We start from the raw sequence: 18,558 nt of genomic DNA on the forward strand, positions 1-18,558 counted from the left end.
GCAGGGTCAGGTCCAATGGCAAATCCGGGGCATCCGCGGGCCGCTCCGGAGACTTATGCGACCCGCCAGGAGACCCCCTCGGCAAGGTGTAGCGGTCCATGACGTTAGCCTGGGTAGAGGCCCCGCGTCGGGTCGACTTGGCCTTCAGCCTCTCTCCATCTTGCTTCGTCGCCATCCCACTGCAGTTCGTGTCCCACGAGTCCAGAAGCGGCAGGCGAACAGTCAATACCGAAGACCCCAGCGGTCGCCCCAGAAAGATAGACCGGGTCCCGGCAAAATAGGCAGTGTCCCCAGCAGGCCAACCACCACACCTCGCGGAAGCGCCGAGACCTCGCAAACGATGATGGCGAGTTGGCTCAAAAGCGAAAGTGAAAGTGTGGGGTGCGCGCCCCTCCAGGTCCGTCGCGCCGTTGTTGTTCACTTTGCCACTGGATCGCCCCTCAACTCGAGTCCGGGGTCAGAAGTGGAGCGGGCCGCAAACTTCAAGCGATGCCCATCGCGGTTCCCAGGGTCCAATTCGAAAACGGAGAACGGGCACCACCTCAGCTCAGTGTCACCAATAAAGTCCCCTCAACCACATCAGGAGAAAGACAGGATAGATGTAGGAGGTCGCGGAGGTCCTCGGGAGCCTCGCACCTACGCGGCCATCTTGGTTGCGCGCTAGGCTCCTCCCCCCCCTAAAACTTCTTGCTGCCTCTGTTGTCAATGCAAGCCAGTGAACAAGGGCTTACGGCTTGAAACGCGTTTGGCATTTGCATTTGGAAGCTGAGGTGTTTTGCTGACAGCTGCTGCCGGAGGTGTGTGTGCGGATTCCCCCCCAGGAGTGACATCTTTATTGGGGACACCCGTAGTTGTTTTGTATAGCGGCTGGTCCGGCCGCAAAGATGTCCCGCTGCTCTAAATAGCGGATTCTTTGTGCCCGCAACCGCGAGCACACACAAAAGTGGAGGGGGCCTCACCTACGGAGTACATTGGTGAGCAGTCAGTGATTTTCCTTTGACTTTCACCCACTGGGGATGATGACTTTCAAGTAGATATCCCACTGAGGATTAATTTTAATGGGGGCAGCAATACCCACTTGGGTTTGGATGGAACCGCAGTCATCGCTGGTATATGGACTACTATTACCACAATGCCTTGCCTGTTGACGCCCATTGGGGCGGGACTGTGTTAATTGAATAAAGGTGTTCCTAAAACTTCTTGCTGCCTCTGTTGTCAATGCAAGCCAGTGAACAAGGGCTTACGGCTTGAAACGTGTTTGGCATTTGCATTAGGAAGCTGAGGTGTATTGCTGACAGCTGCTGCCGGAGGTGTGTGTGCGGATTCCCCCCCAGAAGTGACATCTTTATTGGGGACACCCGTAGTTGTTTTGTATAGCGGCTGGTCCGGCCGCAAAGATGTCCCGCTGCTTTAAATAGCAGATTCTTTGTGCCCGCAACCGCGAGCACACACAGAAGTGGAGGGGTCCTCACCTACGGAGTACATTGGTGAGCAGTCAGTGATTTTCCTTTGACTTTCACCCACTGGGAATGATGACTTTCAAGTAGATATCCCACTGAGGATTAATTTTAATGGGGGCAGCAATACCCACTTGGGTTTGGGTGGAACCGCAGTCATCGCTGGTATATGGACTACTATTACCACAATGCCTTGCCTGTTGACGCCCATTGGGGCGGGACTGTGTTAATTGAATAAAGGTTTCCCTAAAACTTCTTGCTGCCTCTGTTCTCAATGCAAGCCAGTGAACAAGGGCTTACGGCTTGAAACGTGTTTGGCATTTGCATTTGGAAGCTGAGGTGTTTTGCTGACAGCTGCTGCCGGAGGTGTGTGTGCCAATTCCCCCCAGGAGTGACATCTTTATTGGGGACACCCGTAGTTGTTATATATAGATATATATATATATATATATTCACTGAAAAAACCATAGGTTTCACACATGTTATAGTTAGCTGGACATTTTACTGATAAAAAACCAATGAAATTCCCCCGTTATAGTTACTGTAGGCAACTATAACTCACGCGACCGCAATCCTCTGCTGATGCTAATACTGTATTTAGACACTTATTTGCCCATATCTTCTTCCATTAAATTTTAGCTATACATATATTACAAATATTTTTTTTTCATAAAGACACATATGTCATCAGCAGAGGATTACGGTCGCGTGAGTTATAGTTGCCTACAGTAACTATAACGGGGGAATTTCATTGGTTTTTTATCAGTAAAATGTCCAGCTAACTATAACATGTGTGAAACCTATGGTTTTTTCAGTGAATTAGCAAGGTTTTTTAAATGCTATTTCCTAACTATAACGTGTGTGAAACCTATGGTTTTTTCAGTGAATTTGTACGGTTTTTTAAATGCTAAGTTACTTTACGCCATTTGTGGCGTGCGCGCCCACTTAACGCAGTTCGTTCCGTGCACGGTTTTTATCAACTTTAATAAGCCCTGTACATTTGGTGGCCTTCGGCCACCAAAAGCACAGGGGGTGAGGTCAATGTGGATAGTGTTTTTTTTATTTCGATTTTATAATTTCATGTTGCCAAAATTACGTTTTTTTTCTCTATTAATAAGCCCTGCACATTTGGTGGCCTGCGGCCACCAAAAGCACAGGGGGTGGGATAAGTGTGGATAGTGTTTTTTTTATTTTTATTTTTTTACCGTAAGCGTACGGTAAGCTTACGGTAAGCGTACGGTAAGCGTACGGTAAGCGTACCCCGCGAAATTGCCGGAAAAAAAATAAAACCGTTTTTGCTCTTGGGGGATGTTTGGGGACTCCCTCAACATGACTATGTGGGAGGGAGTTGTCAAAACAGCCCCGTAACATGTTTTTGGCCATCATGTTTGATAAACAACACTCAGTGCGAGAGACAAAATGGCGGACGCCGCTTCCTGGTTTCGGCCGATTCGAATGTTTACTAAGATCTAAGAGCCAATCAGAATCGCGCTCGCGCTCGCGCACGCTACCGTAAGCTTACGGTAAGCGTACGGTAAGCGTACGGTAAGCGTACCGTAAGCGGGCTCAGATATATATATTGATTTAAAGGCTATTTTCTCAGAATCTACTGAACAGATTTACACCAAACCTACAAAAGGCACTTCCTTGACCTAGGGACTACCTCTCTGCCAAATTTCTAGTAATTCTGTTCAGCCGTTCGGGCTGTAGCTCGTTCTAAAGGTCCTATGGAAAAATGCATGGGAAAAACGCGTTTTGGGACCCCCCTTTTATCTCAGCCCCCGCTTGACGAATCCCCCCGAGACTTTCAGGGTAGGAGCGGAGCGTAGCGCCCCACCTATTTTGAGAAATTCGCGAGGATTCGTCGACCGGCGCCAAAGTTATTCAAAATAGAATGTTGAGGTTTTCCTATGGAAACGTGGTCCTAACTATAACTACCTACTGGCGACCGCCAGTAGGTAATATATATATATATATATATATATATATATATATATATATATAATGGCTCCAACTGCACCTCAAACCGGCGCACTCTCGGACGGGTGCTTCGTAACATGGAGGTGCATCCGCGTTTAAAATGCTCGCTCACTCCTTTCTCCCTGCTGGCATAAGGAAAGCACTCACAGGGGTTTTCTTTCGAGTTTCTTTTCAATTCATCCGCTTTGAAACATGACGCGTTTCGGCTGACGCCTTAGTCTAATGTTTTCAAGTTTTGCGCCGAAAAGCGGCTGACATTTACAAATACGTCAATGGTCACATGATGCATTTTACCATGGAAATCAAAGAGAGACCACTAAACTCTCATATTCAGGCGCCATATTGGAGTGTATAATCCCCCATCAGGCCCGATATGCAAAAACAAACATCGCTGAGTTATTTTCAACAAAGAGTATGTAACTTTAACAAAAAACGTGTGGATCACATTGTTTGCAAACAAAGTTAAAAAATATTATATGCAATTAACGATTTCTGTTTGTCGGGATCAAATCAATCACGCCGTGTATCGGCTGTAGATCCTGAGTTGTGTTCTCTTACATTATGCCGTGTATCGGCTTAAACACTACATTTCCATATTGCACTGTAGACCATATTGTACAAACGATCATAAAGAGTACATAAATCTGGCTTCACAATTATTATGCTGAGCAATCATAGAGTTACTTGTTCAAACTAAAATTAGTCACCCAGATGCACTGCCAATTCTTCCCCTACATTCATTCCTTTAGGTATCTTTGTGCCCAGATCAATGATATATCTTGATTACAGTCTACGTAACTGCTTGATCCTGTCCCCTCCCCTTATATTCATAAGGATCTGGTCTAGCCCGTAATAACGCAACAGCTCCCTGTTGCTTTCATGTTTCTCAGCGAAATGTATTGCCACTGAATAGGTTGCATCATTTTTTGCTATTGCTCTCATGTGTTCTAAGATTCTTACTTTTACTGGGTGGATAGTACTGCCGATGTAACGCAGTCCACATGGGCATTCAAGACAATAAACCACATAGGCGCTGTTACACGTGAGAAACTTGTTTATAAACTTGGGCTTCTTAAGACCAGTTACCTGATATGTGAGTGTCCTTCTGCTACTCACACAAGCCTTGCATTTACCACAAGGGTAAAAACCTTTAAGCTCCCTTAAGGTCCCCCCTGTGTTAGGTTTAATATATAAATGGCTTTGGACAAGACTATCTTTTAGTGATCTTGCCTTTCTGAAAGTTAACAGAGGAGTTGATGGGATATCTGAACCTATGATGTTATCTGTTTTCAAGATGTGCCAGTTTTTTCTCATAATTGTTCTTAATTCATTGGCATCACTTGAAAAGGTAGTTATCATCCTGAATTTATTTATTCCCATTTCATCTTTCCTCTTTTTCTCCTTGGTAAAGAGGTCTTCTCTGGACATATTCCTAACCTTATTAAGGGTTACGTCCAGAAGATCCCTACTGTAACCTCTGATCAGGAATCTAATAACACTGGCTTGTGCAGCTTCTTCAAAATCCACTTCCCTAGTGCTATTCCGTTTCAATCTTAAAAACTCCCCATAGGGGACACTCTTGACTAACCCTGATGGATGGTTACTTGCCGCGTGTAATAACGAGTTTCCGGCCGTGGGTTTACGATACAGTGACACATATACTTTGTTGTTATCGATACTCACTTTAAGATCCAAAAAATTCACTGTTTCTGAACTGATTTCCCCACTAAACTCCAAATTCACTACATTCCTGTTTAGCTCATCAATAAATTCCCTGGCTAGTTGCTCTGATCCATCCCAGATTATACATAGGTCATCTATATAACGATACCAGGAAATCACCCTTCCCATATTGGCATCGTCGGGCGTTCTGGACACCTGCTCCTCCCACCAACCCACGAATAAATTTGCGTAGCTGGGGGCGAAGCAGGTGCCCATCGCCGTACCAGAGATCTGACGATAAAAATCCTCGCCAAAGACAAAAATATTATTTTTCAAACAAAATTCTGTAAATTGAAGAATCATTTCATTGTGTTCAGTGAATTTTAATGGCTTCTTTTTCAAAAAATGTGCCACTGCTTCAAGGCCATGTTCATGTTGGATCCGAGTATACAGACTTGTTATGTCTAATACAATTAATTTGTATTCTGGATTCCATTGTTGTCTCTCAATATGCATGAGGAAATCCCGTGAGTCTTTAATATATGCAGGCAACGTCTTAACCAAAGGGAAAAGGAAAAAATCAATGAAAGTTGATAAATGTTTCGTAAGTCCACCCTGTGAAGAGACAATAGGTCTCCCTGGTGGTTTTGTACTGTTTTTATGTATTTTAGGAGTGTGATAGAAAGTAGGCACCACTGGATTTAGGCATCGAAGGAATAAATATTCTTCCATGTCAAGCATAGATTTATCAAACCAAAATTTGATCAACTCATGGTATCTTTGTATACTGTCCAGGTACACATATTTAGAGATCTTCTGATAGCAACTATTGTCAGACAGTTGCATTAGTGCTTCAGCTTTATAGTTCTCTCTAGTTTGTAGAACTATGTTGCCACCTTTGTCGGAGGGTTTGCAAATGATCATATTGTCCTTACTTAGACTTTCAATAGCCTCCCGTTGTTCTTTGGTTATGTTTTGAGTTTTTTTCAATCCAGATTGTTTTCTTCGCAGTCGTATAAGATCTTTATTGACTGCCTCTGCAAAAACATCGATGGCATCAGGGGGTAACTGAGGCAGGAATTGTGAAGTTGGCTTGAAATCACCTGTATCTTTTTCTTGGTCAAATCCTAGTTGTAACGTTCTCTGTACTTGATCCCCCTTTCTTTGAGTATTATCAACTTGATTGTCCAGTCTCAGTGATTCCATAACTTCTAAGGCCGCCAGATCTTCACCAGTTAGTGCATCCGTTGTTCGCGGTTTGTTCAATTGTTTCCTTTGTTTGAGAAAGTTGGGTTTGGACTTGAAGTACTTATGAAGTTTTAACTTGCGGGTCAGTTTAAAAAGGTCAATACGGGTTTGAGCATATTCCAATTTGTTTGAGGGGCAAAAAGTAAGACCCAATCTTAATACTTGTTGTTTTGTATCCATGAGGGTTTTTGGTGTCAAATTAATGATAGTCAAATTATCTAGATCCATTTCTTCCCCTTCCTGTTGCGGGTTGATCTGGTTGGAGCGTTTGATCCTCTTGCTCCAGCCGCCCCTCCTTGTTTTTCTTTTTCTGCCTCTGGCGGTCTGCTCTTGCCCCCTCTTAGCCACGTTTGCCTCATAATGCGAAATTCCTCCTGAAAAGGGGTCTTCACCATCATTTGGTTGCTCCCACCATCATCCGAGGATTCACCACCTGTGACCTCAGACTCTGAGGTATCAATTCTTATCGTTGTGGGTGTGTTTCCACTTGCTCTCAATTCCTTGCGTGAGCCTTCAAACTTTTTCGCAAACGTGAGTACTCTCCCCTGGGCATAGTCACGCTCATCCCGTTCGAACTTCTCCTGTTTCCTTTGTTTAATTTTGGCTTCATATTTTACAAGTCTTTTCTTCATCTGTTCCTTTAGTTCTTCAATTTTCTTCTTGTCCTCCTCTTTCTCAATTTCTGCCTCTATCTTCTCGATTTCCAGTAGAGCTTTGTCTCTATCGCTCCAGGCGAATTTTACTAATATGAACAACATCCCCTTGCTTGACTCAGCTGTGTGGGCCACCCATTCATCCAGGAGTTTGGGGTCCGGATTTTCGTAGGCAGGGATGGTATAAATACGCAAACCTCTAGGTATCCGATTAACATCGATATAACTTTGTAATGAGGTTGCCTCCCACCACTTTCTTTGTTCGCGCTCATACAGTCTCTCTAATGCTGTAAATTTCGATGTTAAATTCGTGTTTACGGATGCCAGTTTGCTACCACCTTGTTGTGGGTCAGTTGATGTACTCCTTTTAAACATGCCTTCCGCCGCTTCGCGGCGCTCCGATACATTGAACATGTTTCAAAAGCGGTATTTCATTTAAGTCTCTGTAGAGCCCCTTCGTCCTGCCAGGATAATGTAACGAAACTGCGAGTTGAATAATTAAACCCGCTTACCGATCCTCGTCGCTTCGTCTCGGGCGTCCTCCGACACTCCGACACTGCCGCTCCTACGAATCTGGCGTTTCCACAGGCGGTGTCGCTGGTAATAACAATAATGGCTCCAAGTGCACCTCAAACCGGCGCACTCTCGGACGGGTGCTTCGTAACGCGGAGGTGCATCTGCGTTTAAAATGCTCGCTCACTCCTCTCTCCCTTCTGGCATAAGGAAAGCACTCACAGGGGCTTTCTTTCGAGTTTCTTTTTAATTCATCCGCTTTGAAACATGACGCGTTTCGGCTGACGCCTTAGTCTAATGTTTTCAAGTTTCGCGCGGAAAAACGGCTGACATTTAAAAATACGTCAATGGTCACATGATGCATTTTACCATGGAAATCAAAGAGAGACCACTAAACTCTCATATTCAGGTGCCATATTGGAGTGTATAATCCCCTATCAGGCCCGATATGCAAAAACAAACATTGCTGAGTTATTTTCAACAAAGAGTATGTAACTTTAACAAAAAACGTGTGGATCACATTGTTTGCAAACAAAGTTAAAAAATGTTACATATAATTAACGATTTCTGTTTGTCGGATCAAATCAATCACGCCGTGTATCGGCTGTAGATCCTGAGTTCATGGGGAAAGTTGTAATTCATTCTGAAGTTTATTTAATACTAAAATAATGCTATGTGAACATGCTTTGTAAGACGTCCATTGCCACCCACCTTACACCATTTCGAAGGACAAGTGTTCCAACTTGAAAGCGATACACATGACATTGATTGATCATTACTGAGCAAGTGAAGTTATTAATTAACTATTTCTGAATTAGATGTGATTTTATAAGATTTTTAGAAAATAGATCGTTTTCCATATGTTGAACTGTAAAGACATTCTCTAGAGTAGTGCCTACTTCATGAAAGTCCTTACTCCACAGCAGAGTATGTTTTATCTGGGAGGATGGTTTCTAGGTTGTGTGATTTGGGCTCAGAGTTATAATGTGGGAATACTGCGTTAGTCTTGGTCTGCAGAAGGCATCGTTGAGAGGTATGTAAGATGCAGTAATTCAAGCATAACATCTTACAATCCACTCTATAATTTAATTCCACTCTGTTATATAAGCAACCAATGCAGTGCCTGTGGAGTGAACTACATTTGGATCCATTGACTCAAATTACAAATGATTCTTATCTCTTCCTTTTGAAATAACAGTAAATAGCGCATAGTTATGATAGGTAATCTTTGTAGTAATTGTTGCTACCTTTTGTGTCTAATTGTTGTATTATTCTGGAAAGTCCCTGAAGAGCAGCAAGAAAGTGCAGAGCGTGAAGTGCTTCTTTAGGACACCAACTGTGGTCTGCTTTTTAAAAAGTGAAATACTACAATTGATAAGCTCTAGCACGCCATGTGAATTCATATAATATGAATGAAATGGGAGTGGACACACTTCCATGGATTTCATTTTTACTCAAGCCTATTTTGGAAACATTTTGGAGTGACAGTAGATATTTTCTGAACCATAAATATAAATAAAATCCACCCCATAGAGGTTGAATTTGTTCCCGATTCATCAGTTAATGCATCGAAATTTGGGGAAAGGAGAAAGATTCAATAGTTTAGTGGGGTGACTTTCACAACCAGTATTCAGAGTAAACAAAAATCAAAGACATTCTGGGCAAATCACTTAACCTCCCCGTGCCTAACAAATATGAATATGTCCTCATGTAACGAAACTGGTGCTCATGTAAAGCGCTCTGATACCCAATGTCTCGGGTCTAGTTCGCCCTACAAAAAACTCAAAAAATCCGTTTGACTCGAGACAACGAAGATGTAAGGTTTTCGGAAATAGGCAGACACTTTTTTTAACAAAATGATATAGCGCTTACCAGCTGTGTTTCATTTTGCCACTGGCAGTTACTGTAAGTGGGAGACCAAAATTCAACTCACAAATGATGGCGTCATGACCTGGTAAGGTCTGTGGTTGGGTAAGAGGTCAAATTAGTTTCATGATCAGATGTAGGTAGTTTACATGAATTTTGTTACTTGTTGCAACTGGGCATCTCTGCAACGTTTCTAACACAAGGGCATTCCGAATTTCCTAACTAGCACAATTGGTGCTGGTACCTTGCCCATGGGCTTACATCATTGGAAAGAGAGAGATACTGCAGCTACTTGGGTAGTGTTCACAAAACTATGCCTTCTGTTTTAGACCCATTTGTGGCTACCCAAGTGGCTTGTGTCCAGACCGGTATATCAGTAACGCATTCAAGTACTGACTGGGCATCGATCATGGTCTTCTATGTGGGATTTTTCCTCCGCTCCTAAAAACTCCACACCACCTGGGAGAAAACTGCAGATCTCTTGGAGCTCAGCCTGCACTTACTTTGCAACCCCTGGCCTCAGACAGGGCAAAACCTTTGCCTCCTCTGAGGCCAGGGGTTGCAAAGGAAGTAACAGGAGTACCAGGGAGTGAACTAGAGGTCACAGCTGCGACCCTTGACTACCGCCAAAGGACTTCCATGAGTTGGGGTAACACTGTTTTATTATGTCAGCTATTAGCCTTATGCAGTTATTGAAAAGCAGAGGGGATCAGTGGAACCATTGCTGAATTCTTCTCTTTAGAAGAGATTGTGTATCATACCAGCATCTAAGGGTCTAATTTAGAGGAAGGTGGGTAGGATACTCAGTCACAAACATGCCAAATGACCTTACAAGTATATTATAGCCTATGGCACTTGTAGTATGGCAGATAGGATTTACTCTACATTTCAACAGTGTATTCAGTCCTCCAAATCAGGCCCCCTCTGTTGTGTAAAACACGGAAATGGGGTGGAGCAGAATAAATACTGCATTATGATACTGCTGCTTACAATAGCACTAGAGTACAGTTTTGTCAGCAGAAAAGCTTGAGTGAAGATCAAGGGAAGTCTGAAGAGTGGTTGAACTGCACCTCTAAACTGGGGAATTTGTGAATTACTCAGATCTGTAATGTGTTTAAATTGTTCAGGTCCTCACTGGTTGAGAAACAATTACATTTCATCTGCACTTAAACAGGAAATAACACAAAGATTGACATGAAACAATAAAACATGAGTTTCTATTGTCAACCCTTTTAAATGTTATATATCATTAAACATGTACAACAATCACATTGCTTTGAAAAACGATTACATTCAAACAAATAGAATTTCATCCCTGCTGGAGGCAAGAAAACCATTAAACACTGAACAGTATCTGCAGCAGAAGCTGCCACTTGAGGAATATGTCAGGCCAGGGGAAATCAGTGAACAAAGCTGTAAAACCAGACCACTAGCTATAACCGTTTGAAGAAGTAAAAATAGTTTCTGCAAAGCTCTCACAAGGGCCCACTATAAACGTTCCTGAACTATTGGACTTGATGATCACATCTTTTGCTGATGAAGCGGCAGAAGAGATCCTGCTGCCTTACGTAACGTCACAGTATGTCCATTACAGAGCTAGAATAGGAGCAAAATAAAAGAAACTTTCCAACAATTAGAGATGGCGCCCACTGTCTGACCTATCAATCATTTGTGTAGTGCAAGTTGCTATAATGTATGTATGTTGGTTTGTTGGTGTATATATGCATGTATGTGGACTTATAAAGACCAAATTTAGCTGCACAGAAAGTTGTGCAGAGGCTTGGGGAAACAATACAAAGAAGTTCATAGGAAATGGAACAACAGTCATGTTTGGGAAGAGAAGGAGGGGGCCCTGAAGGTCTAGACTAGATATACGTTTGAAACTGAAGGTAATAGGAGGCTACACAATAATATAATATGCACATGTGCACTGTTGCTATATGCATTATAGAAGGCGATAAGCAAGTGTCCGTGGCCTCTTCTGTAACACCAAAGTGCCCAGGGGATGTATGTTGCACCCCTGGGGCACTTTATTTAATACGGCTCTTGGTGTTCAACATCAGTTTAACATCAGTTAAGACCCAAGGTTGTAACCTGAAAGGTGATGTCACACTGCCCATAAATATATGAGCTAAAAACTCCAAAATCATCACCCAGGTGCACAGGAACACTCAATAGTTTCTGGAAAAAGTGTATATTTATGGTAAGAAGGTTACAGTCCTGCTGGATAACTAGGATGGTCTCATGATGGTTTGTCAAGCATCAGATTTTAGAATGACAGTACGGGTAATGAAGGACAGCCTGTAATAAAAAAGACACTGGTCTGGAAAACCCAGTTGGTTCTCATCACTCTGCAGTTAAATGGTATTAATGAACTAGTAATAGGTGGGAGTTAGAGACTATATCTCCATTTATTGTCTACCAGGTATTGTCCTCATAGTGTTGTGGCTGGCATGTGCTGTCCTGACACATTCACAGACTGTCCACTGCAGCTGCGCTTAGCCACTTTTGGGCATGGGTGTACACGTGGTGAAGTTTTGTCTGACCCCTCTAACGAGACAAAAGTCTGGGAAGTGCAGTGATCACACAATGGCTTCTCTGGCAGCACCATAAGTTGTTGAGAGGCTGTTCAGATGGACATTATTGGTCCCCTGGACCCGCCTATCACTTTGAACAACAAATACATTCTTATTGTGGTGGGCCATTCCATGAAATCCACATGGCAGTACCCATCTGAAATCTTTACCCTGGTAATTTTCTCTAAGGAAGTCATTGCTGACAGAAGAACCAGATTCATGTCCAAATACATTAAAACTATGTAGTAATGTGTAATTGACCGTTTGTCAGTTTTCAATGGAATTTCATGACGAGGCTTTGTGTGTATAAGATCTTATTTATTCAGGCTAATAAATCTTGATCAAAAACCCTAACATTTAGCCTTTAATGTCACACTTACCACTTGGTTTGTCCTCAACATTGGCACAGTTCTAGTTTGCTAGCTGAGTCGAAGACTTACCAGATATCAGCAAAGGTTGTGGGTTGTATCAAGGAGGATGTCTCCAAAATGCAAGATCATGAGGGTATTTGGCCCTTGCAAAGTATCTGAGCTAGCCAAACAAGGTGATAACAGCTTCCAACTTCTATGCAGCTTACAGGACTCACTGCAGTGACAATGCTCAATGTGCATCTTATCCCCATAGAGTATTATCACATTGACAATGTATAAGCAATGTTTACATTTTCAAGACTTTTTACTTGACTAGCACCCTATTATGGTGAAGTAGATATAATTATCTACCCTAGATGGAATGTTCCCATTTTGGTTCATTCCTTGTAGATTAAAGAATGAACACGACATCTTTCAGTTTGGCAAGCCATGTTCTGAATTGTCTGGCGTTCTGTATTCCCTACTTGTAGATATAGTACACTTCAGTAGCTTACCTCAAAAAGTTGCTGCAGGCGCTGATGAAAGTTAGGTGTACAAAAAAGACAACCAAGTTCAAGACTGGGCAGAGCATTTGATCTATCGTGGATGGTGGACGGTGAAATCTCTAAAGGCAAAATCCTAGCCATCGTGGATTAGAAGAACCTAGCCACTCTAACCAAAGTGATGGCATTAGGTCTCATTAGGTGCTACTAAATCTTTGTAGAGCACTGCGATTACGTTGTGACTCCACTTGCAATGCTGACATCCTAAAACCATCTCAAAAAGGTACATTGTACCAGCGAATAGCATCAGGCCTTTCAACAGTTGCTCTGTGTGTGACTGCGCTCCAGAAAGTGCTAGACTTCCATCAACCCTTCATTGTCCAGGCTAGTGCCTCAGACCATGGGAATGGAGCACTTGTCTCCCAACTCTGCAACCAGGGTTAAGAACACTATGTGGCTTTTATTAGGAACCCTTGGAGCAGAACTGAACAATGCAGGAGAAAGTATTTACAGTTGTGCAGGTATTGAAGAGGTTATGTCCCTACTTGTGGGGTATCAGTTTTACTTTACAGACTAATAAAAAGTCCTATAAGTCACTGATGGCCATCAAAGGGTATAATATCAAATGACTCTAGTGGGCACTTTTATGGAAGGGGTTGGACTTCATCATTGATCACAAGATAGGATATTGCAATGGGAATGCTCAAGTACATTTAATTAAGGTAATCCAGTTCAAAGAACAAGACTTTCTTGGCAATGAATAGTTCCTCTGTTAAGGCTAATAGGGGATGGGCAACCTGCCCCGATTAGTATATCAGGCTTCAAGTGAATTCAGAATGTACTCTGACTTGTAGCTGAAAGGAAACATGAGCAATGTGACCAATTAGAATGCTGTATTGTGATTGGCTACTTACTTGTCAATGTCTACAAATGGAGACCAGGTCACTCTCCATGCATTTCCAGGTAAATATGGAATGAAAAACAGAAAGGAAAGATCTATTTCTTCCAGCAAAAGAAACAAGATGGATGCTTGTATTTATGACGATCTACTATAGGTTAGGGAGATATCTTTATTTTCTCAATTCTGAAGGAGAAACACACAGTGGCCACCATAAGTCATAGAATCTCCTGCTTATCACTGAAGCCTAAATGGATATGCATATGATTAGGAGACCTAGGATGAGATTGGTTTAGCAATCAGTGTTGTTTATTAGTGAAAATGGAGAGCACAGGGTGCCTAGATTGAGCGGGAATAGTGGTGTACGATCACAGGTGGGTGAAGACACTGAAAACATGGTGTCTTACATTGGTGAAGCTGCTCTGGGTGATTGTTGTAAATGGGGTTTCTGGTTGTCAGAATATGCACCCTGAATAAGCAGGAACCACCCCTCTAGTCAGTGTAAGCTAGATACACACTAAAATATAACCTGTGCTTACCCTCTGTTAGCTTGCCACAGAGCAGTCAGGTTTATCTAAGGAGGCAATGTGTAAAGTATTTGTGCAACAAACACACACACACAGTAACACAATGAGAACATCACAAAACTATTCCACAAAGATTTAAAACAATAGATTGTTATGAGTAAAATGAGACCAAAATGACAACATTCCAATAAGTAGAACCAGAGCTATGAATTTTTAAAAAATACATAAAAAGTAGTGCTTGTAAGCAAATAGCACTTGGGGGTTACTTGAGGTCACGCTGGACTGGGGTAAATCCATATTTCAGGCCGACCACGATGAAAGGCAGGCTGGCTACAGGACTCACTGAAAAGTACCTTGGATGGAGCTAGCATCAACTTCTAAAGACTCAATGCGTCAGTTATGATCTGCGCAGGCGATGAGTGCTTCGTCAACGAACCCCATTACAGTGCAGGCACTGTGTTCTCATCAAGCCGTGCTGTCTGTCATCATCGAGTCACACAGTCCGTCGCAGCAATTTTGACGATTGGCTCCTGAGTCGGCGTCAAAGGGCAATGTGTCAGTTCCGATCAGCGCAAACTCGGCACTGCGACACTTTTGATGGTTCTGTACAGAAGAAGTCACCTTTCAAGGGCCCAGGACTTGATTAGTACCACTTGGTAGGGCAGGACTCACAGATGGCAGAATTTAGGTGCTGTTGCATAGTTGAAGGAAACCTTTGATGGCCCTGAGATTTCAGAACGGGGAGCAAGCCAGCAAGTCCTTGGTGTCACTCTGGGTTCAAGTAAAATGGGTTCAATCCTTGTCCTCAGTAGCGCAGCGACCAGCAGGCAGCAGGGCAGCACAGCAAAGCAATTCTTCGGGAGCAGCAGTTAAGCAGAGCGGCAATCCATGGGGCACTGCAGTCTTTACTTCTCGCAGAATTCTTCACAGGTCCAGTAGTGTACTGTTTTGGTAGGGTCTGGGGCCCAGTACGTCTACCCAGCTGAGCCTTTGAAGTGGGGGTGACTTCAAAACAGGCCCTTGAAATGGATAGGTCTCCCTTTCCTCTCAGCCCTGGCTCCAAGCTATTAGTAGGGATTAATCATTCATTTTGTGGGAAACAGAAAACTGCCTATTCAGGTGTAATTGTCAGCTCCCCCACTCTCTTCCTGACCAGGCAGAGCTATCAGAATGCAGACGAGTTCTCTGTCACACCCACCCTTTTTGTATTTGTGGCTGTCTAGAGGGAATGCTCAAAGTGTAGCTGGCACCCACCTCAGACATGTGTTGGAGACAGGCTGCAAGGCACACACAGCAGTAAGAGCAGAGAAATGTCCACTTTCTAAAAGTGGCATTTCTAAAATAGGATTGTTAAATCTAACTTCACCAGGAAAGATGATTTATCATTACCATTTCAGATATAAAACATGATGCAGCTACTTCTCTCTAATCCGGAACTACAGCTTAAAAGTGTGTTTAGGAATTCCCAATTCTAGCCTATGAGAGGTAGCAGGCCTCACAGTAGTGAAAAACAAATTAAGCTGTTTGTCACTACCAGGACATGCTAAACATAATAGTACATGGCCTACCTTTCACTTACACAGCACCCTGCCCTTATGGCTACCTGGAGTAGTTATATATCAATGGGGTAACCCGGTAGACCACTGGACTCGGGTATATATATTGGTACATAAAAAGACAGTCACAGTGGAGTAATTTGACTCAATTAGAACACACGTTTGTTGTGTAAACTTAAACAAAAATTATGACAGCACCTATTGAGATACATAAATGTCTGGATTTATTCATTTGAGCTTTATAAAAAGGTCAACATATCAACCTGATCAACAGACAAAAGCATGTCAAAATCATCATTTTCAATTTATAAGGGTGTAAGTAAAGTGATAAGTGCAACATAAAATAGGGATAAGTGCAAACGATGTGAAGGGGAAGGTCGTGTGTTTAAGAACATCCAAAATCAATTTGAAGACCTAACCTGCCACTTAAATGGCAATACACACAAATGCAATAACATGAACAACGAAAGCAGTTGTATAATCACTGTCAGTCTCATGTATTGGAAACAAACAAGGAGATAGTCGACGTTTCGACCCCTAATCGAGGCAGAAATTGTGAATTCTTGGAAGCGGGGTCTACTTCAGGACCAACAAGGGGGATGGGCTTACACCAGCATCAGCAGGGATGAATCATGCTGGACGATATGTGGAATGGGCCCACGTGGCTCCATTAGGTGTTGAAAACCGGTGCTTGAATGAGGATTTTCTTATCAATATCTGAAGAATCAGAGTGGACAGTGGTTCAGACGTAACCAGGGCTCCCGGGCAGCGTCAACGGCATCTGACAGCTAACGAAACACACGACCTTCCCCAAGCAAATTATTGTCAATTGGGTATACACCAAGGTCACTGTGTTTAGGAGAGAAAAACATGCACTTTAGCACTGGTTAGCAGTGGTAAAGTGCTCAGAGGCATGAGACCATCTTAAAGATACAGCAAAAACAGGAGAAAAGCAGGCAAAAGGTCTGGGGGAAGACCACCCTAAGGATGACAGGTCTAATACTGATATTGTGCACCACTCAATGAAGCTACTCTGGGGTTGTACGGTATGATGGAAAGCCCTGTGTGCATTGTGGCATGTTCTGTATTTGCACCCAACTTGATGGCCAAATGGAATCTGAGTGCATGCCACTAACAGCCAGAAGCCATTCGAGGGACCTACTTGGTATATTGAAAGGGGCTACGGTTACTCTTGACACAGGCTACTGGGAGTATGTGTCCATCCAGAGAGTCTGGGTGAAAGAAATGGTTGCTGCCATGTGTGCCCTCCAATATTGTTCTGCTCAGTGGCTTAAGCGAGGCTCTTCCAAAGATTTCAAAGGTGAGCACTTGGATGATAGGCAAAGAAGATGTTATGGGAGGATAATGCAGTCTAGCTGTGTTTAAATATAGCTGACAATTGAAACTGCAGGGCAAAATGAAAGCAGTGGGATTCTCAAGTACTTGAATGGAATCCTACCAGTCTCTCAATGTCTAAAACCAAGTTCTGAGAGTGCCTTATCTAACTCTATCTTCGTAGCATGAAGTGACGTAAACAGAATTGTTATTTGATGCAAGGGAGATATAACAAAGTGTAATTTAACGCATTGGTGAGGTATATCACAGCTGGTTGGGTTTATTGCAGTTCAGGACAGAAGCTGTTGTATATAAATATGCTTTAGTTAGATGCTGTTTCAATTTTTAAAACTATATATTCAGAATCGAATCACAGTACAAAATGCAGGTTGGATCATTCTGTAGTTTTGTATTTGCACACATCAAAAACCATGCTGTATGCAACTACCAAAAAATTCGGCCTTTTACATTTTTATTAGCAATTGATCATTTGACATGGCTTCATCGATAATTGTGTGAACCTCGCTACTATTTTTTTGCACACTAAAAATTGCAGTTTCATCATAAGATATAGAGGGCCAATTATACAAATGCATTTTCTGGTCACAAACCCCTTGCAACAAGAAAATATGTTTTTCGGATGGACTAGACCCATTTAGCGACTCTAAAACATGTGACCGAATCACTTAATGGGTTTAGGAAACTGTTGGAAATTGCTATTGGAAGTGGCGTGTTTCGCAATTCCTGATGATATGTATTTATGTTTTGCGTCTGAAATCTGGTCATAAAACATTAATATTTTGCTGACTATTTAAAGGTAGTGGTAACTCGTTCACAACGAGGAAACGGTTCCCTTTTGTGAATGGCCCAAAAACATTTTTGGGATTAGGCAGGGGTCTATCCATCATAAAAGCTTGTCTTTTTTTAAGGTAAAATGGGCTGCATTTTTTAAAAAATTATTGCTTTATTTAAAGCAACCACAGACTTGGTGGTCTGTTGATCCCAACCTGCCACCATCCGTGTGATGGCAGCAAATCGTAGTGGGTCGCAATTAACTTTCATAAGGTAGTTCAAAATGCGACCCACTGCGATTTGGTATTTTGTGAACTGATTTATTATGAAATATCGTAGGATTTGCAAAACGTTAGTGTGCAAATTGCAAACCAGTTTTTGGGAAATCCTATTTTAGCACATCTGGCCCATAGACTTGCAATTCAGGCCTCTTGGATAATGTCTGCTGAGTGAATATGAGCAGATGTGTACCAATTAATGAGCACATTCATGCCACAAAAATACACATAATGTTATGTAAGTAGATGACGTCTCGTTTTACAAAAATCTATTTTGAGGGCATTGTATGGCATATATCAAAAACATCCAATTTTTGCAGTTCTAAATTAATAATTGGGCTGTGTGTTAAACTTCCACCCAAGA

The sequence above is a fragment of the Triturus cristatus genome, chromosome 9 (assembly GCF_964204655.1).
Source record: "Triturus cristatus chromosome 9, aTriCri1.1, whole genome shotgun sequence".
In the NCBI taxonomy this organism is placed as follows: Eukaryota; Metazoa; Chordata; class Amphibia; order Caudata; family Salamandridae; genus Triturus; species Triturus cristatus.